The sequence below is a fragment of the Enhydra lutris genome, unplaced genomic scaffold, assembly GCF_002288905.1.
Source record: "Enhydra lutris kenyoni isolate GAN:26980312 unplaced genomic scaffold, ASM228890v2 scaffoldscaffold26, whole genome shotgun sequence".
In the NCBI taxonomy this organism is placed as follows: domain Eukaryota; kingdom Metazoa; phylum Chordata; class Mammalia; order Carnivora; family Mustelidae; genus Enhydra; species Enhydra lutris.
The window spans coordinates 22,990,393-23,014,300 of record NW_019154110.1 but is presented as its reverse complement, the minus strand read 5'-3'; the positions used below and the strand labels follow the sequence as shown (position 1 = coordinate 23,014,300).

At 48.4% G+C, this 23,908-nt stretch overlaps 1 pseudogene; it reads left to right on the top strand.

Moving 5' to 3' along the window:
* Nucleotides 1-274: 274 nt before the first annotated feature.
* On the top strand, nt 275-681 carry LOC111151778 (annotated as a pseudogene).
* The last annotated feature ends 23,227 nt before the right edge of the window (nt 682-23,908 follow it).

The following is a 23,908-nucleotide window of genomic DNA, read 5'->3' as shown; positions in this document are numbered from 1 at the left end:
TAGAGGAACTGGTTCAGAGCCCCAGGAAGAACTAAGAACCATGCTGATCTCCCTGCATCTTCTAGAAGGTTAGTGCCTCCACCCCGGCCTCTCCCATTCACGGAACTTGGATTGCTGCATTTACAACCCATGAGCCTTACAGAAGCTCCTGACAGAGCTGAGTTTACATGGGCAGGCATTAAAAAGAGAAAGCAGTGTGCTAAGGTAGCTGAGCTGTTGGGAGGGGCCTGAGTGGGAGCTCTGAAGATCAAGGTTGTCTAAAGCCACAGAGAAAATGCTGGAAAATTCACCTTGGCCATTGCCAGAAAGAACAATTTATGGCTTTGTCCTTTTCTTAAGCTCCCAATTTGGCTTCATACTCTATCTTGCGTGGACCTTTATTCCTGAATCTTGGCTAAACTCCTTAGGCTTAACCTGTTGGTCTCAAAAATCTTGGGCAGTGGCATTTCTTGTCTCCCTCCTCATTACCATTGTAATCGGCTGTGTAACTCCTATTTGGAATAAACATGAGGAGTACCTCTCCACTCAACACCATTCATACAATCACAGATAACTATGCTAAAAATCCACAGCAGAAGAAATATCAAGAAGAGACCATCTCAACATTAAGAGATATTCCTATTAGTGAAGCAAACCCCACGTTCTTAACTTGCAGCCAAAGAACTTTATGCCCAAAACTAACCTGTATGTAGACTAATCCCAGGCATTTATTAAAAGTTTTTGACTACGTGATTTTGACCATAATTATTTTGACTATCTTTCTTAGTAATACCCGATACTGAAATGTAAGAAAAATCAAGTTGAACTTAGATTAAGTTCCATTACTATAAATGTTCTCAAATATTGGTTGTTAGTGGATGGAGTAAATAATATACTGCATTACCATTAACAAACGAAAAAAAGCAGGCAGTGAACCAGTGAAGGGGAGGGAGGAGTGGGAACCCAGAACAAGAAGGAGTTGCACGAGAAGGAGCTAGCTGGGGACTCCTAGTGACACACAGAACCCTAGGATGTTGGGAAAAACCAGACATTTAGAGATCAAATGCAGAGGACAGAGCACTGGACTAGGGCCAGAAAAATCCATGAATCTCATCTTTGATGCAGACTTTAAACAAGTCATTTCCCATAATTTCTCCATCTGGAAAATAAGAGGGTTAGGCCAGAGCCCTTCCCAAGGTTGACATTCTAGAATTCCTGAGTTAAAACCACCCAGTGGGAAACAGGGAGATATTGGTTGAATGGCACAAACTTTCAGTTGTAGGATGAATAAATTCTGGGGATCTACTGAAAAAAAAAAAAACAAAAAAACAAAAAAACAAAAAAACAAAAACCACCCAGTGTGAGTCTTTTTCTAGTCCTGTCTCCCCCTCTGTGTGACTGAGCCAGCCTGGCCCTTCCCACTGGGCCCTTCTTTGTATGCTACATTGAATTTGTGTGCTGGTGGGTCGAAGGGTCTGGTTTCTTCCTGTTAGACATAAGCCTCTGAAAGATGAAAAGTGTCTGGAACTCCCAGCTCTTGGAGCCTCCGCTGCAGTGTTTTCTGGTCTCAGAGGCTCTGTGAGGTCCCCAGGCAGGGATACCTGTCCTGTTCAGGTAGCCTCCTCTGTCCCCAGGCTGCCCTGTCCCCCGAAGCTGCCCCTGCTCTGTCCCCAGGCCCCAGGGCTTCCTGGCCCAAAGCAGAGAACGTCGGGAGCCCTCCACGACTGCACAGTAATCCTTCTGGAGTTGGAGGCTCCTCCACCCCAAGGAGCTGATGTTTTTTGATGAGGAGTTCTGGCCGTGCTGAGTAAGATGAAAAGCTGTCTTCGCAGTGGAGTGAATTCCCTCAGACCCAAAGCAGCTGCTCCTCAAAGTCTCCAAAAACACAAATCCTCATGAATAAATATCAGGCAAGAAATGAGGGCTCCTAAGAACAAAAGCAGAGTTGAAGAAGTTACTGAAAGACGTTGGGATCTTTCATCTCGCAAAATATGTCGCTTACGTGTCGCCCCAGACGCTCCTTGCCAACCCCTCCTCCCATTCCACTGATCCGGAGCCACATCCTGCTTCCCCCTCACATGGAAACACGCAGCACCTAGGAGATCATCTGCTCAGACTTTCCTTCAGAGGAAAAGAGAAACCACAAACAGCTGGCCCGGGAGCCCCTCTGCCAAATTCCAGCTCAGACGGGGAATCTTGATGACCTCATCGGTATCTGGGCTGGAACTCACTTCTCCAGAGACAGAAGGGCTGCCAGGACCCCTACAGGGTCCCCTGGAAAAAGAAGAGGCAGCGTGGTGGGTTCGCGTCTGTGCCACGCTGGGCGAGGTATGCCAAGACCTCCACCTAAGGGTTGAGCCACCACCTTGCTAGTTGGCAGCTGGGGGCCAGTCCCTGCACCCTCCCCCCACCTCCACCCTGCCCCCTTCAGAAAGCCCCCTGCTCTTCCCATCAGAAGAGATCCCAAGTTAGAGCCTCATTCTCTCTCATCTGGATGCTGAGAAAAATGCAAATCCTCCCGAGAAAAGGTGCTTCTGGGCTCGGGGATTTGTCAGAACCCATCCAAACAGTTTTGCTGGCAGAGAAGGTGTGAGGGAGCAGGAGGACCCTGGCGAGGCAGTGGAGCGAAGGGACGAAAGGTTCAAAGCTCCTACAAGGGCAGCGCTGGAGGGGGAAGCTTAGAACTCACATAGAACAAACCCCTAACCCCGCAGGTGGGGAAACCAAGGCCCAGAAAAGGAGAACATCTTTCCCGGCATCTCATAGCAAGTCTGGAGCAGAAGCTAGACCGCAGGTCTCCGGACTCCGCCCTGTGGCAGCTCCCAAGGCCTGAAAGACAAACCCTGGCTGCTTCAAAGGTTTGCCAGAGCTGGCTCTTCCCCCCATCTCTGCCTCTGTAATACTTGGTTCCATCAGGGGTGACCTCTGCTCTCGGGGGGTAGGGGGGAGCCCCCGCAAAGCATCATGGGTGGGCAGAAGGGGGTTGGAGAGATCGGGGAATGTGGTGAAGATCTTCCTGAGGAAAGCCTGAGAGGATTTTGCATCTTACCTGCGTGGGACTTTGTAAACCATCTTGGCTTTGGGTAGGGCTATTGGCTAGTACTTCTCTTTCTGGCCCCAAAAGGGCCAAAGAAAAATAGTAATGCTGTTCTCTTTGGATGCAAAGATTGATATGCAAGTCAATTATTCCTTGTCAGGACTCCTCCAATGACACATTCCTTTCCCCCTTACCTTATAGTTGTTTTGTAGTAGAAAAAGAATGAGATCCTAGAATCAGGCCTGGATATGTGGGTTTAACTTTAAAAAAATCTTTTTAGAGGCATCTGGGTGGCTCAGTCCTTAGGCATCTGACTTAGGCTCAGGTCATGGTCTCGGGGTGCTGGGATCAAGCCCCACATTGGGCTCCCTGTTCAGAGGGAAGCCTGCTTCTCCCTCTTCCACTCCCCCTGCTTGTGTTCCCTCTCTCGCTGTGTCTCTCTCTGTCAAATAAATAAATAAAATCTTAAAAAAATTTTTTTTAAATTGTGGTAAAAGAGGTACATAACAAAATTCACCATCTTCATCTTTTTAATTTTTTTTAGAGCGAGAGGGAGCGGAAGTGGTGGGGGGAGGTGGTGGGGGAGGAGGGGCAGAGGGCAAGGGAGAGAATCCCAAGGAGGCCCCATGCTCAGCAGGCCTGATCTCAGGTCCCTGAGAATCATAGCCTGAGCAGAAGTCAGGAGTCAGTCAACTGACTGAGCCAGCCAGGTGCCCCCATCTTCATCATATTTTTATTTCTTATTTTTTTATTTTTTAATTTTTAATTTTTTATTTTTTTAAAGATTTTATTCATTTATTTGACAGAGAGAGATCACAAGTAGATGGAGAGGCAGGCAGAGAGAGAGAGAGAGGGAAGCAGGATCTCCGCTGAGCCGAGAACCCGATGCGAGACTCGATCCCAGGACCCCGAGATCATGACCTGAGCCGAAGGCAGCGGCTTAACCCACTGAGCCACCCAGGCGCCCTTCATCATATTTTTAAAAGATTTATTTATTTATATTAGAGAGAGAGAGAGAGAGAACAGGGGGAGGGGTCGAGGGAGAGGGAGAGGGAGAATCCCAAGCAGACTCCTTGCTGGGCAGGGAGCCTGACACAGGGCTCCGTCCCAGGACCCCGAGATCACGATCTGAGCCTAAATCAAGTGTTAGATGCTCAGCCGACTGAACCACCCAAGCATACTGCCCACCTTCATCATGTTGAAGTGTACAGGTCCGTAGTGTTAAGTACAGGCACGCTGTTGTGCAACCAACTCCAGAAGTTTTTTCATCCTGAAAAACTGAAACTCAATAACCATTAAACCACTGAGCCCCAATCTCCCCACCCCTCCCCCCAGCTCCAGGCAATCATGATTCAACATTCTGTCTCTATGAATTTGACGACTTTGAGTATCTCATACAAGTAGAATGACACAGTATTTATCTTTTTGGGACTAGCTTATTTCATTTAGTGTCATGTCCTTAGGGAGTGCCCACGTCGTAGCCTGGGAAATGTAGAATTTCCTTTTTAAGGCTGATGTTCCGTCATATGGATACACTACATTTTGTTGATTCATTTCTCTGTTGACTGACAGGTAGTTTGCTTGCACCTTTCGGCAATTGTGAATCATGCTGCTGTGAACAAGAGTGTGCAGGTGTCTCTTGGAGAACCGGCTTTCAATTCTCTTGGGTAAATACCCGGAAGTAGAATTGCTGGTTCACGTGGAAATTCTATTTGTAATTTTTTGACTAACTCCAATGTGATTGGCTTAAATTTTGGGGATCTTTAGTTTGAGATTGTAAAGATTGTGTACATAAACCTCTTGGCTTGAGGCTTGGTACATAGCAGGGAATTAAGAAATGCTTGTCCCTCGTGGACTCTGGAGAAAGAGGCTGTGTTTTATTTCTGTATTCCAAGCCTATAGAATGGTGCCAGACATACAGTAGGTATTCAATATATGGCTGTTAGTGAATGAATGAATAAATGCATCCTTGTAACTCCTGGAGCATCTAGAGTAATTTCTACACATTGTAAGTGCTCGGTAAAGGTTATTTGGATGAATGCATGCTGTATATTCTGTAAAGGAGCACCCGACCAGCTCAGTCGGTAGAGCGTGCAACTCTTGATCACGGGGTTGTGAATTCGAGCCCCATGTTGGGTGTAGAGGTGACTTAAAAAACAAAACAAAAACAAAAAAAAAGTCCTATTTCATCTGCATCCTACTACATAAGGAGAGGAATCTGCTAACGTCATCAAAGTTCCTGGCAGAACAGTTCAGAATTAAGTATTTGGCCTACTGCCATTCACACCAGTGCTGACGGGAACTCCCACTCCCTGGGGTTCCTCCTTTGCCTTCACTCTCAGCGAGTGAATCCCATTGCTGAAACAGGTAAATGTGCATCTATCCCAGGGTACCTCCAGGCTGCACTGGGCTTGCTAGGGTTTCCCTCTTCCTACCATATTCACACAATACTTACTATGAGCTCCGAGGCATATTGCAAAGCAAAGCTGTTCTTGTCCAATGCTGTGAGCCCATGCAACTCAGAGAATTTCTTTATTTCAAGTAATCTCTACAATGTGGGGCCTGAACACACGACCATGAGATCAAGAGTCACATATTCCACCAACTGGGCCAGCCAAGTACCTGGCAGCTCAAAGAATTTCAATCACCTGACCTTAGTCCAAAAACAATGACCAGGTCTCACTTCTCAGCAGCCTCTTCACCCTGAGGCTGCCTCCCTGACCCAGGAGGCCTATCTGCTCTTCCATTGGGATCCAGGCCTTTGTTTCTTCCCACCAGTTGGGCTTCTACTTTTCTAAGCACTTCCCAAATACACCCAATGTAACTACTCAGCTCCCTAGAACCTCTTTATACTGCCTTTCTTCTGAAACATCCTTTTCATTCCCAAGTATATTGGTCAAATCTTGCCCGCAGTGGTGACTGGAAACAGGACCGAGAGCGGAAGGGAAACTCCCTCCCAGGGCATAGATTGGGAACTCCTTTAGGGCCTCCTTAGAACCTTACATAGAACCTGGCATACAGTAGGAGCTTAATAAATACATGTTAAATAGATAAACACTGGTTTAATATATCATATTCCCGTGGTTTTCTCTAGACTATAAATTCCTCAAGCATGGGTTTAACAATTGTGTCTCTCCTCTCAGACAGGATCCCTCCCAACCCAGAGGCACTATTTCCCTATTATATGGGAGACTTCTGAGAGCAAATTCTTCCTGTTTCCATGTTGTATGAACCCCAGAACTTCACCAAAGACACTGCTTAATGATGACTAAGCAGGATTTCTCAACCTCAACTCTATTGACATTCTGGGTTAGATAGTTCTTTGATGTGGGGCTGTCTGGTGCCTTGTAGGGAACTTAGCAGCATGCCTGGCCTCTACCCATGAGACACCAGTAGCGACCCCTTCCCCACTGTGACAACCAAAACTGTCTCCAAGCAATACCAAAGTAACTTCTTGGATTTTTTTTGGGGGGGGGGGGGGGCAGGTGGAGGCACAAAATCACTCCCATTGGAGAACCACTGACCTAGACTGAGGTGGGAAAAAGAAGCAATTGCTCTGCTTTTTATTGCTTTGTGGGAATGGAAAATATTTTTCTAGTAGAGGTGAAGTTGCATATATATTAGACTAAGAACTGATGAGTCGTGTCCTTCCAACCCTGGGGGCTTCTCAGAATTGAAACTGGGACCACTCCAGGTGAGAGAATTCCTGACTGGAACAAAATTTCCATGTCAGGTCATCGGAATACGGAATGGAGTGACGGAAGAAGGAAGTGGAAAAGTGGGAGGCCGTGGCCCAGAAGTTACTAGAAATGGCAATTACTTTTCCACTCCGCAGGACCTGCCAGGGCTCTAAACCTGGGGTCAAATACATACAGGCCCGCTCTGGCTGGCTCCTACCTGCCTGCAGAAACTGGAGCCCAGAGAGACTGAATGACTTTTCTGATGTAGCCCAGCACATCAGAGGGGGCGGGTGGGTGGGGAGGATGTGAATTCCCTTTGAAGTTAGACATCTGAAAGCGAAGGAGACATAGTGCCAGAGCCTGTTCCCTCATCTGCCCTCATCTGACTTTGGAAGCACAGATGAGACCAGAGTGAGAGGAGAGAAGTATTGACTGGTGATCTTCTCTTGGGGCAGGCACGGCAGAGTGGGGGGGACAGGACTGCTCACACCAGCAGGCTGGTTCCCAAGATGCTCTGGGCTGCTGGCTTCTGAGCCCACTATCTCACTTTCTTGTTGCTGCATGGAGATAAGCTATCAGCTTCTGCACAGGATCAACAGAGGAAGTCGGGAGGGAGGGGAGACCTTGGCAGCCTGCAGGAAAGGGCTGGCAGAAAACAAACAAACAAACAAAAAAAACACCCAAAACAAAACAAACCCAACAACAACAACAAAAACAATTAAACAAAAATAAACAAAACAAAACAAAAAAACCATCCTAGGGCCAAAAGTGCTGACTGGACGGTTAAGGAGGGAAGAAGTGGGAGAGTAGAGGCAAAGGGAGAAAATGGGAGAAGGAAAGGCAGAGAAAGGCAGAAAGACCCACAAAAAACTAAAATGACTCAGCAAACAACTCTAGCAGAGAGTTTGCCTCCTCTTTCCATTAAAACTCTCTTTTCTCTCTCTCTGCCTGCCTCTCTGCCTACTTGTGATCTCTGTCTGTCAAATAAATAAATAAAATCTTTAAAAAAAAAAACAACCTCTCTTTTCTATCAATCTGTACATGGGCCATTTTATTTTATTTTTTTTAAATATTTTATTTAAAGACAGAGGGAGAGAGAGATCACAAGTAGGCAGAGAGGCAGAGAGAGAGAGAGAGGGGGAAGCAGGCTCCCTTCTGAGCAGAGAAATCAATGCCTCTATCCCAGGACCCTGAGGTCATGACCTGAGCCAAAGGCAGAGGCTTAACCCACTGAGCCACCCTTGCGCCCCTGTATATGGGCCATTTTAAAGTGTATTTTCCTCTTGCCTTGCTTTCCAAGAGTTAATGCAGACCAAGTGTTCTTCAAACTTATTTGTGATCCAGTAAAGATTCAAGTCTTTAAGGGTGATTTACTGTGTGACTTCAGGAAACTCATTCAACTGTTCTGAGGCTTTATGCTCCCCTCTTTAAAAAAAAAAAAAAAAAGTGCGGAGATTACCCAGCCGCTATAAGAGAAGCCTCCTGTTGTAACTCCCTGGGAGTGCTAAAGAGCAGGTCTTTCATCTGGAACTACCTAGGGAGAGATTTTCCTACCATGAGCTTTTACATCCTCATTCATTTGAATTGGCGCTCTGGGAGCCAGGCTGAGAACAGGTATTTTTATCTTACTTTAATGGATAAGCAGTGGTATAACTAGTAAAAAAATAAAAAATAAAAATTGTTCTCTCCTTTGTTACACTCCTCTGCCTGCTGTGGAAAAGGCCTGGACTTTCTCCTTTGAGCAGGATTCCCAAACTTGGCGGAGCAGACTGGATTTTGGGGTGGGGGGGTCCTGCTCTTTGGAGGTGGGGAGGCACCCACAGACTGGCAGAGAGGCTGCTGCTATTGTCAAAAACTTGAATCAGGAGGCTCTCTCCCGAACGCAGCTGCTCAACCTACTGTTACGTGGGTGCATGGTTTGGGCTGCTCCAGCTCCGTTTCAACCCTGAAACTAACACAGGGGACTATATTCCAGAAGGTTCTGATAGAACAAGTCACAGATGAGTTAGGAAGCAAAGTCAGGAAACATTCCCAGGTCTGCGTTCTTAATGTGCAAGAAGAATTACTCCCTCTTCCTGGCCTGTCTTATGAGCTCACTCTCCTCTTGAGTTTCTTCAAGGCCTCCTCTCCCTTCCCATCCAGCTGCTAGGGGGCAGCCCTTTATTTATACTCTCCTCCAAAACCCTCATCCTCCAGGGGGCCTTCTCGGATTACACCTGCCCTTGAGGAATCCTTCCTTTACTTTGTTATTAGATCCCAGATTTGTCTACAAGAACAAGACCCTGCACACACAGAAAGACAGCAGTAAATTAAGGGTGAGTTATATGTCTCGTGTAACGTGTGTGCTAGTGTGTAAGTCAACACCACGTGGATGAAATCCGGAGCTGCCCCTGGTCACGCACTGCCTTGGGCTCTTGAAATTCCCATTTTCAGGGTACGGGTTTCTGAAGAGTGGAAGGGACTGTGATTCTCCTTGGTTGTTATTCCTGTTCTATGTCAAACACAGCCCTGGCCCTAAGCCCTACCTCCCCAGGACAAAGACGAAGTGGGAGAGGGTACCCACGGTGGATGAGGGCTTCATCCGAACCACGCTGGGGTATCACTGTCCTAGTTGCTGTTGAAGTGTCTGCCTCTGTGCTTTGAAGTCCAAGACAGAAGAGTCTCCAAAACACAGGAGACCTCGCATATGCGAAAGAGGAAGGGGAGTTCCAAGTTCAAGTCCAGGAACAGGGATAGAGAGGAAGGGTCATCAAGCAAAAGGAGCCTTGCCCTCCTCCACGGAAGGACATAAAATCACCAAAGAACAAAAAGAATTTCCTCCTTTCTCTACCTAGGGGACACCCAAGACACCCCCTCCCCCTCTGCCTTTCCTGACCTGATCAACCAGAGAGAGAGAGAGAGTCCCTTGACCTTTCAGGAGCCCCCTGAGCCAGGCTGGATCAGGAGAGGACAACCCAGGGAAGCTCCCGGGACAGGGACAGAGTGGGAACATCCGGGCCAAGGGGCTTCTCGGGCTCCTGCCGCGGCTGGATGGGTGCGGCAGGTGCAGGATCCCGGCGGGATGGGGAGGATGCCGCTGCTCTTGGCAAATTCTTTTCAGGGGTGCGCGCTGCTGAGACCCTGAGTGAACACCGGGGAGCGGAAGGACAGGGGCACGGGAGGGCGACGGGGCGCCCGGGAGAGGCCGGGAGAGGCGGACGCAGGCGGCGGGTTGCGGGGCTTGGTGCCGAGGCGCCGCTAGGGTGCAGCTGTGGGCTGAGCGGGCGCCCGGGCCAGGGCGGAGCCAGGCAGGAGAGGGGCTGGCAGCGGAGGCCAGGCCGTTTGGGTGTTGTGTTTCCACTGTAACTATAATTAGGCGGATTCTGTGTTTATTTAGGCTGAGAGCTGTAAGATAAATGACAGCTTCGAAGATGCTTTTCAGCACTTCATAAATCACCCACCGGCCCGGGCAGTTGGCTTCTGCCACGTCTGGGGTCGTCCTCGTGCCCTGCCCCCATCCCCACCCTCAGGGAAGAGGGCACCTCCTACCCCGCGAAGGACCCTCGCGATCCCGGCACAAAAGGCAAGAGAACTAAGGGAAAAGGGTGCCTGTCCTTCCCAAAGCCCGCACGCCGCGAGGAAGGAGGGCAGGAGTGCAGCTTCCTCCCGAGGTGGTCCCTGCGGCCCCGTGGGGCTCGGGTTGACAGGCAGGCCTGCCCTCCTCTGGGAGAATACGGTCTCTAATCGGCTCTAATTCAGACTCTCTTCCTTGTGCCTGGCTGACACATCTGGGGATTTACAAGAGACATTTGAGAAGTATTTATAGCACAGTGGACTTTTCTTCCCCCTCCTATGACTGTCTGAGCCTCTCTTGGGGGCTCCGGGTGGAAGGTTCCACGTCCTTTCCCATGGGAGAGCACATTCTTGAAGACGGGTTGGGGACAGCAGCCGCTCTCCCAGCGGGACCTTGGAACTCCCTGGCCATGAGGAAGGGCAAAGAACTGGATAGTGACCCACCCTGCCTAGCCAGTCCTGGGTCAGGTCAGTCCCCTTGGCAGGAAGGGGGGCCAGGATGTGGGGAATGGAACCTTGAGCCTGTCCGGCTTTGGCTACAAGCAGGCAAGCATCAGTGGAGGTGACGTATCAACCACGACGTGAACATGGTGTGAGCCAGACACCTTCCCTTGCAAGGTTTCCAATCAAATAAGACGCAGCACAGTCTCAGATCAGGTATCAAAGTCAGGGTCGTGGACTCTTCTCCTGGTCTGGGAGCATGGACCCGGAGAAATTGGCCTTGGTAAAAACAGCAGGCCAACCTTCAGAAGGCAGTAAGCCCCAATGATCTCCTAAGGCCTGTGCGGCAGAGCCTAGGTCAGATCTGTTTGGGGAGGTCCTACTGAGCCGGCAAGGAGAGAGAGGGATTGCTGGCTCCAAACATCAAGGTACTGCTGAAGAGGGGTGCCACAGCAGCACTGCCCAGTCCCCCCAGCACAGTCCTCCCCTATAAGGGGTCTGCATTCCACCAGAGAACCAGCTGTCCTTGTGGAGCACTGCACCACAAGGAAAATGAGCAGAGAGAGCAGACACAGTGGTTCAAATGCCCGACTCAGGGGCTCTGGGTAGATGTGCTAGTGTGTGTAACCCTGTGATCTCCATCAGCAGCAGTCCTCTACTCACTAGTAGGGGTTAGCCACCATCTCTGGGCCAGGCACTGTGCTAGGCATTGGGCATAAAAAGATGAAAGACACACCCTTTCACTTTTTTTTTTTCCCCTTTCACTTCTATTCTAGTGGGAGAGATGAGCATAGAAACAAATCATTTCTGGGGCACCTGGGTGGCTCAGTGGGTTAAAGCCTCTGCCTTCCGCTCAGGTCATGATCTCAGGGTCCTGGGATCTAGTCCTGCTCAGCTCTCTGCTCAGCAGGGGGCCTGCTTCCTCCTCGCTCTCTCTGCCTGCCTCTCTGCCTACTTGTGATCTCTGTCTGTCAAATAAATAAATAAAATCTTTAAAAAAAATCATTTCAAATGGTTTTTATGACGATGAGGACAAAGTAAGTTGGCACCTGGCCCCTACTTGCCAAAACAGAGTCCTTTCTCAGCAAGGGTCCTCAGGGATCCCTAGTGGGGTATTGCTTAAACCAAGGGTCCTCAGGGATCCCTAGTGGGGTATTGCTTAAACCTGGGTAGAGCTTTAGAAACGCTACAGAGCAATGAGCATGGACTCTGCTGTGGGACATATTGAGTCTGAATTCCAAGTCCAACATGGGGCTTGAACACACGACCCTGAGGTGAAGGGTTGCATGCTCTACTAATGGATCAAGTCAGGCACCCCAAGTCTGAATTCCAATTTTGCCACTTACTAGCTGTATGATCGTGGGCAAGTTGTTCAACTTCCCTGTACCTCTTCTATAAAGTGGGGAGAAGGGGGCACGACTGGGTGGCTCAGTCGTTAAGCGTCTGCCTTTGGCTCATGAAGCCGAAGGTCCTGGGATCGAGTCCCGCATCAAACTCCCTGCTTGGCAGGAAGCCTGTTTCTCCCTCTCCCACTCCCTCTGCTTGTGTTCCTTCTCTTGTGTGTCTCTGTCAGATAAGTAAATAAGCTCTTTTAAAAAAATAAAATGGGGAGATAAAGAAGAACTATGATGATTACTGGGCTTACCTCTCAGGGTTATCGTGAAGAGGAAGTGAGAGAATGCATACCAAAGTGCCTGAAACATAGTAAGTCCTCAATAAATGTTAGCAATGGGAAAGGAGAGAGGGAGAGGGAAAGAGACAGAAGGAGAGAGGGAGAGGGAAAGGACAGAATGACAGAGGGACGGAAGGAGCAAGGTTGAGAGAGACCGGGAAAAAAAGAAAGCCTCTGTGCGTGTTTTGGCAGGAAGGAAATCGAAGAAAGTGCCCTGGCCCCTGAATAAGAGGGAAGGACTTTTTGCATAGTCCCTGCTACCCTCTCCATGATTTCTCAGCATTTTCTGGTGAATTGGGAGGCTTTGGCTCTCATCCCAGCTCTCCCATTAGCTACTAATATGCTCTTTCTCAGTCTCTGGGCTTTAACTCCTCCTTTTGTGAAAAGAAGCAGGCAAGCTTCCTTCTGTAATCGTCACGTCTGACATGTCACGGTTCCGTTCAAGAATGCACACCAAAAAATGAACATTAGTATGTACATAGATAACTTTACAAGTCAATTGCAAGACTGTATTATTGCAATGGTTTCTAAGCAATGCTCTATCCCTGATAAATGTCCTCTGTGGTGCTGAAAATGATGGTCTATTATCAGTCGTCCTCAGTCCCGACAACTTCTCCGTGACAGTATCAACAGCATAGCAACCACATTGAAGCTGTAGCAATGTCAAGGTTGAAAAGGCCAAATTTCCAAACCCAGGACCGTTTTGGAGGTTTACCCCCAGTTTAGGCTCCTCGGAAGAACTTAGCTCTGGTTCTTCTGAGACCTGATCTCTTTGGTTCATCTCTATCTTTTCAACTGTCCTTGTTCGTCCAATGTAATCAAATATACTGGCTATTTCCCATGTGCTAGAAAACTTGGCTCAAGTTAAGAACAAAGTGACTCCTTCCCTTAAGATGTTCATCGTCTGTTGAGTGGGAAGACATGCAAGCATATCAAATAAATGCAGTAAGATGCTGTAAATGTGACAGACATCTAAGAAGGTGACAGTGGGGATGGTGAAGGGGAAGTGGTCGATTTTCTCCCGTGCCTACATGGCATCCTACGCATTCATACTTGTTGGATGAGTAATCAACCAGCAAATAGCCTGGATAGAAGATCGCAGTGGGCGGGGGTGGGGGGGTGGGGGGGAAGGGTATGGCAGGGAGGGAAGAGCAGGAAGGGAAAGAAATCTACCTACCCGCCAACAACGTCCTGAGACCAAACAAAACAAAACAAAACAAAACACAACAAAAAACAAAAAACAAAAAAGCAATGACATTAAAGCAAGTAGGAATGGGGTTACATACTTCTGAAAACAACCATTTGGAGTCAGGAATAGAAACGCCCTGAAGCTAGTCATGTCTTTCTTTCTGATCCAACTCTTAGAAGATGCTTTCTGATCCAACTCTTAGAAGCTGCAGATCTGGTGCTCAAAACTAGTGGAGCAGCCTTGGGGCGAAGGGAGAACTTTCCTCCACCCACCCTGCAAGAGTTAAATCCCTGCCTCCCTGCCCGTTAAGGGTCCTCTCGATGACTGTTAAGGTAGTTTGACTAGCATGAAGCAAGTCTCTCTAATCTTCATTGGATCCAAGGCCACACTTGGGTCTTGTAGCACCTGGGACTCACCCTGTAGCTATGTCTGATGCGCACAAAGGAAGACAAAGTCACAGGTTTAGCTATCTCATGGCTCACGGATTTCACCAGATACCAAGAGGGCTGGATGAGAACATGTGGGTTAAGCAGCACAACTAGCCCTACCCAGGTGGGTGAACCCCCAAATATGGGGCCAGCTCACCGAGGGTGAGGACGGACAGCTTCCTTGTCAAAGGCAGTATACTCCTTTCATTTATAGTTTGGTTTAAGATCCTAAAATGCACAGAGCGATGGAGTAGTTGTCACATTCACTAATGGGATCTGTCTTTGCAGCCCAGACCTTCGGAAAACTTCTTACAGAATCATCATTCAGCCCTCCTCCGAGCTTTGCTTCATTTCTGCTCTCCTGGGGGAAGCCAGCAAAGAAAACTAGGCATTTCCCGCTCAGCTCTGTGTCAGCCTAGCAGCACTGAAATCCTCTGTCTGGTTAGCTGGAGGCTTTTCCCATCGTCAACGATCTCAGAGGAAGCCTCAAACTGCAGCCAAAGTTTACAGGCAGATCCCAGTTACTGTCACCCAGTAATATCTTTCTGTTGACCCCTGGCTTCAAACTTGGCTCAGCCCCTGTGCTCTTGACTTTTCCCACACTCGGAGCTTGCAGTCAAAGAAAATGCAGCAGAGCCTGTTTTCCAGTGTAAACGTGTAAATTCCACACTCAGCCACTCCAGGCATTTGCAACTCCTGGCTTGGGTCCTACTCTGGAGGCAGACACAGACAGTGGAATTTGTTTTTAAAATCTGCCTTTCAGGTTAAGAAGATGGTGCCCCTAATTCTTGTCCAGAGGACGTGTAATTTGAATGTTTCTCTAGGACTAGGGAGAGGAGCCACAAGGACCCACAGCACTGTTTCACCAGCGCACCTTGGTAATCGGCGGGCCGAGAGCGCTCGCTAATGCTGGGTAATTCTATTTGGCTCAACAAACATTTGTTGAGCGCCTACTAAATGCCAGGCGCTGTGACAGGTGCTGGCAATTATTGCTAACAGCCTGCACTTGCGAAGCAGTTGGCCAGGGTTAGAGATGCTGTTAGGTGGCTGGGGGATAAAGGACAGAAGGGACAACCGAGCTCATCATCACAGCGCTCTGTCTCTCAGAGAGCTTCTGACACGTGAGAGAAACAGAAGCACAAAGAGGTCAAGTCTCGGGGTAACTCATTTGCATGGAGTCACCTGCTTGTCTCTCCTTCTGAATCACAGTGTAGTAGACAGAGCTAGGGACAAAGATCTGGGTTCAAGTTCCAATTTCTCCATGTAATGGGAGCGTGGACAGGTTGCTTCACCTCTGAGTCTTAGTTTCCACCGATAAAATGGAAATAAGAATATTTGCCCGCCCACCTCATAGGTAGAAGAGAAAATCAGATGAAATAATGCAATACAGACCAGTGCTTCTCTAACTTCATCATGCATATGAAGCCTCTGGGGGCCTTGTTTGATTATAGGCTCTGAGTCAGATGTGGGTTGGTCTGAGCTCCTGCATTTCTAACAAGCTTCCCGGTGATGGTGCAGAGCCTGGTCCCTGGGTCCCACTTTGAGTAGAAGGCTGTGGACTGTTTACTGGACAGATGAAAAGGATGGTGATACCAATGAGCATTGGCATCTAAGGAAACATCCAGAACTTGTTCAGAATTCGGTAGAGCCATACTAAGTGATCAGAAATATGTTAGGCAGCCACATTTGGGACATCAGAAGAAACTTATAGCATGCTTACTTCAATTGACACTTTGTTTTGGTCCTTGGAGAATACCAACCCATCCAAACTCAGCAGCTAGGTCAGAAAAGAAAAAAATGGAATTCTGCTATCTCCTTCAGTTGAAAACACTTACCCTGGATGTAAAACACTGAAATAAAAATCAGAAGGTCCTTGATCCTGCTAGATCATATCCTGCACATTGTAACTATCTCCTGCCAAATTTCTATGGAATTTTAAAGCTGTTGGAACAGATATGCTTGAGGTGAGGCACCTCATATCCTCCCCAGGCCTGGGTGTGGGCCTTATCCTTGTGTCTGAAGACCCCTTTGAGGTCACTTCTATCTGCTTCTGAGCACTGACATTACTCCAGATGAGAAACATATATCTGTTTTTCAAATGCCTTCAGAAAAAGCTTCTGCATTTCCCTAATAAGAATGACCACACATAGGGGGTCTCGGTGGCTCAGTGGGTTAAGCCTCTGCCTTCAGCTCAGATCATGGTCTCAGGGTCTCCTGGGATCGAGCCCCACATGGGGCATCCTGTTTGGTAGGGAGTCTGCTTCTCCCTCTCCCTCTGCCTGCTTCTCCCCCCTCTTGTGTTTGCTCACTCTCTTTCTTTCTGTCAAATAAATGAATAAAATCTTAAAAAAAAAATGACCACATGTTCACATCCTTAGGGATATTAATATTTAGTTAATATTTGTATATCTTTTATGGGCTCTTGGGATAATCTGAGTAGTGTGCAACCTGGAAGAGAGGAGCTTGAACCTGCTTGTCCCAATGACCTACAAAGAGATGACCCATTTCTTAGAATGTGCCTGGCCAGGTCTCCAAGGGCCAAAAGAAAGCATGAAGTTGAGGGGATTATTGAGACAAATAGGAGGGAAAATATTATAATGATATAGTCTTGGTGGGAGGCTGGAGTCCCAGATTTTAGTCCTATCTTTGCCACTGCTCTAGTGATCTGGGATGGGGCTTCCAACATCTATAAATGGAATTTAACTGCTTGTAATGTACATTCATGTCTTTGGTGGTTAGAAAGGATTTATGAATCAAAGGAGATATAAAGGGAAAAAAAGAGTAGTAAAAAGCAAGAAAACAAAACATAGAAATTTATTTTCTTACAACTCTGGAGGCTAGAAGTCCAAGATTAAGGCTTCTTTGGGGTTGGTGTCCTCTGGGGCCCCTCTTCTTGGCTTGTGGATGGCCATCACCTTGCGTCTTCCCGTGGTCTTGCCCCGGTGTGAGTCTGTGTCCTGAGCTCCTCTTCATATAAGGACACTAGCCATATTGGAATAGGACCCACCCTAATGGCCTCAGTTTACCCAAATTACCTCTTTAGAGGTCCTATCTACAGGGGGGCCTGGCTGGCTCAGTCAGTAGAGCATGTAACTCTTGATCTGGGGGTTCTGAACTCAAGCCCCACAATGGGGGTAGAACTTACTTTAAATAAATAAAATAGGGGTGCCTGGATGGCTCAGTGGGTTAAAGCCTCTGCCTTCGGCTCAGGTCATGATCTCAGGGTCTTGGGATTGAGCCTTGCTTAGGGCTCTCTGCTCAGCAGAGAGCCTGCTTCCTCTTCTCTCTCTGCCTGCCTCTCTGCCTGCTTGTGATCTCTGTCTGTCAAATAAATAAACGGAATGTTTAAAAAATTAATTAATTAATTAATTAAATAAAAGAAGAAAAAGAAGAGCAAAAAACAGAAGAAGAGCAGATCTACAAATACAGTCACACTCGAGGTACTGGGGAATGTTTCTTTCAAGTTAACATTCCCCCAGTGGTTTTTACCTATATTTTTCAGATAGTTGCTGGTTTCCTGCTTCTCTTTGGGTCTGAGAGTGGGGTTCAGTTGGAGTGAAGGGAAATCAAACAAGGTTCCCATGGGAGTGCCCTCCAGAACTTCCCCAAAGGGCAACAGGCTCTGGGGCCCCAGCTCCTGCTCCGAGCTCGAGGCTGATGCCAGCCCAAGCGTCTCTCGGAGAAGGGAGGGCAGGGAGGAGTAAGTGGCGACAGTTTATCTGAAGCCGGCGCTGGCTTCATTAAGAGGCCTGGCGCAGTTTATCTGCCTCTTGTCCACAAGACTTAGTTGCCTCGAGTGCAGAGTCCAGGCCCTGTCACCATCCCCGCCCTGGCGGCGTCAGGTTGGAAGAGTGTGAAACAGTGCATCCCTTCCCCCCTCCCCAGTCTCCCCTTGTCTCCAATTGTCTGTCCTCAAGGGGTCAGAGAGGAGCTGCAGTTGCAGAAAGGAAACTTGAAGGCCTTCTGTCAACGCAGTTACCCCTCCGACAGCTGACCTGGCTTCTCCGGCAAAGAAGAGGCCCGGACCTCAGCGGAAGGATGTAGAGAGAGAAGAGGCATGGGCTTACCTTTATCAAAGCCACCTTGCCTGAAATGTAGGTGACATTTTTCTTAAGTGGTCCCATTTGTCCTTGTCCTTGCCACATTTTGCTGAGGGGGAATGGGAGAAACTTCTCTGCTGCAGGAGAGGAGGCCCGGGGTTTGCTAAGCCTCTTTCTGAATGTCCCACAGCAGCTCGGTGGTAGAATCAAATGGAACACAGACTTCCCAGGGCATGGACCAGCCTTCCCTGCGACTGAGGCCCTGGCCCAGCCTGATGTTCCTTCGGTGCAGGGGAGAGTGGTGGCTTGTCCAAACAGCTCAAAACATCTGTCCCGGGAGGGAGGGGACTGTGCACTACGCCAACACCTGAGATTACGAACTTCCTGCTCCAGCCGGAGAATATTCCCCTGTATCCACTGTTAGAATTCATTTTCAAAGGATTGACTTTTTCCAGGAAGGTGGGAGGCAGCAAGCAGATTTATCCAAGTCCAAAGGAAGCAGCTGTTTTCAAGGAAATCTGACCCAGGAAACCCCCCAAAGTCGTCAGGGCCTGCGGTCTCCTGCCCCTCTCCAAATGCAGCTTCATGGAGGGGCCCGTTTATACGTAGCCTCTGCTATCTGCTTCTCCTACCTCCGCACCCGGATTGGCTTCCTCACTCCAGGTTTGAGGACCAGGATGTCATCAGGTAAAACCAGGCGCCCACCTTCCTCAATACACATCAGAGGCCACGGGTCTCTGTTCCCCAGACTTGGTCACCTGCACTGTGTCTCTCCACTGCAGCCTGGTCCTTAAAGGCCTGGGGCCCTGGAGCCAAGCTACTCTGTGCGTGATCTCAGCTCTTCCTACTGGCTGTATACTTAATCTCCCTAAACCCCTCTTTCCTCATATGTTAAACGGAGGTAATAAGAGTGTTTACTTCTTGAGATTAAATGAGATCAAGTGCTTAGCACAGGGCTCGGGCGCGTGGTAAGCACCCCATAAACGTTAGTTATTATCTTCAGGGACTTTGAGGGCGGGGCTTCCACGCTCGCCACGCCCACGTCTGTCCTCCCGGATTGCTGTGTCTGTCCCAGTGGGCTTTTCACTACTTGGTCTGTCCCCGTCCTTCTTAAAACATCTTTGCCTAGTAGATGCTCTTTGTCTCTTACTCCCATGGAGGCAGAAAGGGCAGCCGGGTTACGGGGGCGGGGTGGGGGGCGCCTACCTGTTTCCCAAATCTGTAAATAGAGAAAGAGCGCAATGCCCCGCCCACCAGACAGCTGGAATCCAGGCCACTTGACCTGCCACAGAAACCCTCCGCAGCCTTTGCCCCAGCCCTGCTGCTCCCAGCCTGGAGCGGGGGGCTTCGGTGAGGTATGTAGGCCTACAAGTGGCCTCCGCAGCCCCTCAGCAAGCTGCTTATCAGGACTGAAACGCTGGTTTCAAGCGGCCTCGGGCCTGAGCTTTGCCATGACAGCAGGAGCTGCCTGACAAGAGAGGCTGAGATAAATGAAGGATCCTTCATCCCCGTCAGCGTGGGCCAGACAGAAACCAGGTGCAAGGCCCTGAGCCTTCATCTTTTGTAAACAACCTTCCGTCGCCCACTGCAGCAGCTCGAGCCCGAGACGGGGATTAGGAGCACAGCTTCTGCAGGCCTGGGGCCTCTCAGCTGGACAGCAAGCTAAAGGGCGCGCGAGATAACTCGCGGCTGGGAACGATGCTTGAGGAAACACAGCCATTCGTCAACGGGGGGTTTGCCTGACCTGACAGGAGAGAATCTGATACCCAAACAGGCCCCGCATCCCTGAAGCTCTGAACGTTCTCCAGCTAAATATTTGATATCACACCAGATAACGGCCCGAGGTTCTTCCCCGGCTGGTGCGAGAAGGATCTGCGAGAGACCAGGGAGGCCTCGCCTGCGCGGGGTTTGGCTGAAGTCAGGCAGGACTTGAGGTGGAGGCATCCCAGTGGGACTGGCTGGGGTGTCCTTCAACTTGGGCACGTCCAGTTAGGGGACAAATGTTGGTCTTCTGTGAATCTGTGAAGAGATCTGGCAGCTAAATGTCCTTCGAGGGCCTTTGTCCCCTCCCCAGCCCGCTCTCCCCGCCTCCCCACTTCTTTGGCAGAAGCTCCGCTTGCAGGAGCTGAAAACAAAGAACTGTGACCCCTGTGCTCAATTCATCCACCTGAAACGACAAAGTTAAGTGCTTGAGTCCCCGAAAGGGAGGTAAGGATAGACGGGCCTGACCAAACGGCAAGAGTGTCTCTCTTTACGACTCCTATTTTTCCAACAGGGAAGGTCTCCAGTCCCACATTCAGAGTTTCTTGTAAGACGATGAGAATGAGGGGTGCCTGGGTGGCGCAGTGGGTTAAGCCTCTGCCTTCGGCTCAGGTTGAGATCTCAGGGCCCTGGGATCGAGCCCCGCATCAGGCTCCCTGCTCAGCGGGGAGCCTGCTTCCCCCTCTCTCTCTCTGCCTGCCTCTCTGCTTACTTGTGATCTCTGTCTGCCAATAAATAAATAAAATCTTTAAAAAAAAAAAAAAGACGATAAGAACGAAAACACATTTCAAATAGTAGTGCCTTGGGGCACCTGGGTGGCTCAGTCGGTCAATCGTCTGCCTTTGGCGCAGATCATGATCTCAGGGTCCTGGGATCGAGCCCCACATTGGCTCCCTGCTCAGCCGCAAGTCTGCTTCTCCCTCTCCCTCTACAACTACCCACCCCCACTCATGCTCATGCTCTCTCTGTCTCTCAAATAAATAAATATAATTAAATAAATTGGGGGGGGCGCCTGGGTGGCTCAGTGGGTTAAAGCCTCTGCCTTTGGCTCAGGTCATGATCTCAGGATCCTGGGATTAAGCCCCAATCAGGCTCTCTGCTCAGCGGGGAGCCTGCTTCCTCCTCTCTCTGCCTGCCTCTCCGCCTACTTGTGATCTCTGTCTGTCAAATAAATAAATAACATCTTTAAAAAAAAAAAAAAAGAAGGGCGCCTGGGTGGCTCAGTGGGTTAAAGCCTCTGCCTTCTGCTCAGGTCATGATCTCAGGATCCTGGGATGGAGCCCCGCATCAAGCTCTCTGCTCAGCAGGGAGCCTGCTTCCTCCTCTCTCTGCCTGCCTCTCTGCCTACTTGTGATCTCTGTCTGTCAAATAAATAAATAACATCTTAAAAAAAAAAAAGAGAAAGAAATTTCCAACATACACATCAATGACAGAATATAATGCACTCTCATATGCCCAACAACACCTGGTTTCAACAACTATACATCAAGGCCAACCTTATAGCATCCAGACCTCCCTACTCAGGTATAATCTGTTACAAGTTCGCAATTTTGGCCACAAGTCTGGGTTATTTTTTAATAGGAGAAGGAACATGGGATTTAGAGCCTGGAAACATGTTCCACTCCTTATTAGATGTAGGGCCATGGGCGGGTGACTCAATTCATTTGATTCTCTGATTCTTTGCCTATTAAATGGTGATGATAATACTTGCCATACACACTTCACAAAGCTCTTGTGGAAATGAGATGTCTTGGAAGGGCTTTGAAAAGGAAATGCTTTACAAGCCCAGGTTGTTAATGCTCTGCCTCTCACTGCGCGTGACTCGGCGTATGCTCTCAACCAACATTTATTGGAGGCTGTTTTTAAGTGTTAGGTCACATGTCAAAGAAACACCTGTTTTTCGATCTGAGGTTGTGCTCCTGAGTCCAGCAGGTCCCACCGCAAATGCTGTCCCTAAGTCACCTAGGCCAGACAGAATATATTACTCAGTGTGTCTCAGCCCCGCCCTCGGAGAATCACGTCCTGTTGGACCGAGAGTCACTCTCATACTGCGTGTCCTTGCTCAATGTCAAGGCCTGCAAAATGTCAAACTATGTCAAGTCTCTAGGGCTGTATTTCTGTGAAGGTTCAGAGTAAGAATTACAGAGACAGTGGGACTTCAAAGTTAAGACCTCAAAATTACATTTTGAAAAAAAAAAAAAAAAAGAAGCGGTCAAGGACATAACTCAAATCACCCTTGCAAAAATTGTTTAGAGATAGGTCTCACATCCGAAATTTAAATGGATGAGGGGAGGGACGCCTGGGTGGCTCAGTTGGTTAAGCAGCTGCCTTCGGCTCAGGTCATGATCCCAGCGTCCTGGGATCGAGTCCCACATTGGGCTCCTTGCTCGTCAGGGAGCCTGCTTCTCCCTCTGCCTCTGCCTGCCATTCTGTCTGCCTGTGCTCGCTCTCTCTCCCTCTCTCTCTCTGACAAATAAATAAATAAAATCTTTAAAAAATAAATAAATAAATAAATGGATGAGGGGAGACCAGAGGGGGATGCCTGACCCAAAGTCTGGCCCTAAAGTGATTTTTAGCTGCAGCTGGAGAAGATGCTATTCTCTCTTGTTTTTCTTCCCTTGGAAAGAAGAGAATTCAGGATTTCATCCTTGCCCCAACCCCTGCCCATGAAAATAATATTTTCTTGCTCAGCAGGGCAAAACCTCTTATTTCCAGCCATCCTTTTCTCACCTCCTAGTGCCACACCGAAGTCCTCGCTGTGGCAGAGGAGGTGATTTCTCCAGCAAGTGATTTTCTCCAGCAAGTGATTTTCTCACCACTGAGCCCTGGCTGTTTTGCCTCCCTGGAGCACGTCAGGGCCAGAGCAGAAATGAAAGGACCGAGACAGTGTCAGCTGCACTGGGGCCTGGGTCACTGGTGATCAAATTTTTTAATGAACATGGAGGCCAGGGACTTGAAAGGAAGGTCGGGGTTCACTGAAAGGCGAGCACAATATGCATCTGGTTTATTAAATCCTGAACGTGCAGACATCGATGTCCTTCCAACACCCATTCCTCCCAGGAACTCGGCACTGCCCTGAGCAGTCAGGGCCCCTGATCTCCTGAGAGCCTCTGACTCCATGCTGTCAGAGAAGTCTGAAGGACATCTAACAAGAGGGACATGTCCCAAGAGTCAGAATCTTGAAGAGCTATCTGCACTCCCACTCGCAGCATTATTCGCAGAAATCGAGAAATGGACACAACTCAAGTGCCCGTCAACAGCTATGTAATAAAGGTGTGGTTTGTACACACAATGGAATATTACTCAGCCATTCAAAAGAATGAGATCTTGCTATTTGCAATGAGAGGGATGACTCTTGAAGGTGTTACGTTAAGTGAACTAGAGAAAAACAAACACCATTTTTTAGATTTCACGCTTATGCAGAATCTAAACAACAAAAACAGAAATAGAATCATAAATACAAAGACAAAATTGGCAGTTGCCAGGAGGGAGGGGGGTGGAGGATGGGCAAAATAGGGGAGGGGAATTAAAGGATACAAATGTCTGGTTATTGAATAGAGAAGTCATGGGGATGAAAAGTACAGCCTAGAAAATATAGTCAATAATATTGTAAGAGCATAGTGTGGTGACAGATGGTAACCACGCTTTGCATGGTGAGCTTAATGATAGAACTATCAGATCACTATGCTTTACATGTAGAGCTAATATCACGGTGTATGTCAATGGTATTTTAATTAAACAAATAGTAAATGTAAAAAGTTTTTAACATATCGTAGTGGTATTCAGCCATAAAAAAAAAAAATCATGCCATTTGCAATCACATGGATGAACTCGGAGGACATAATGCTAACTGAGATAAGCCAGGCACAGAAAGATAAGACACTGTATGATCTCACTTACACGTGAAATCTAAAAATGTTAAGTTCATAGACCCAAAGGGTAAAGCAGAAATTGTCAGGCACTGGGAGGGAGGGGAGATGGGGTGATGCTGGTCAGAGTAGAAACCTTCAGAGCTAAGATGAGTAAGTTCTGGGGAACTAATGTACAAGCATAGGGATTATAGTTAATAACACTGTATCGTGTATTTGAAATTTGCTAAGGGAGTAGATCCTGAGTGCTCTCACCATAC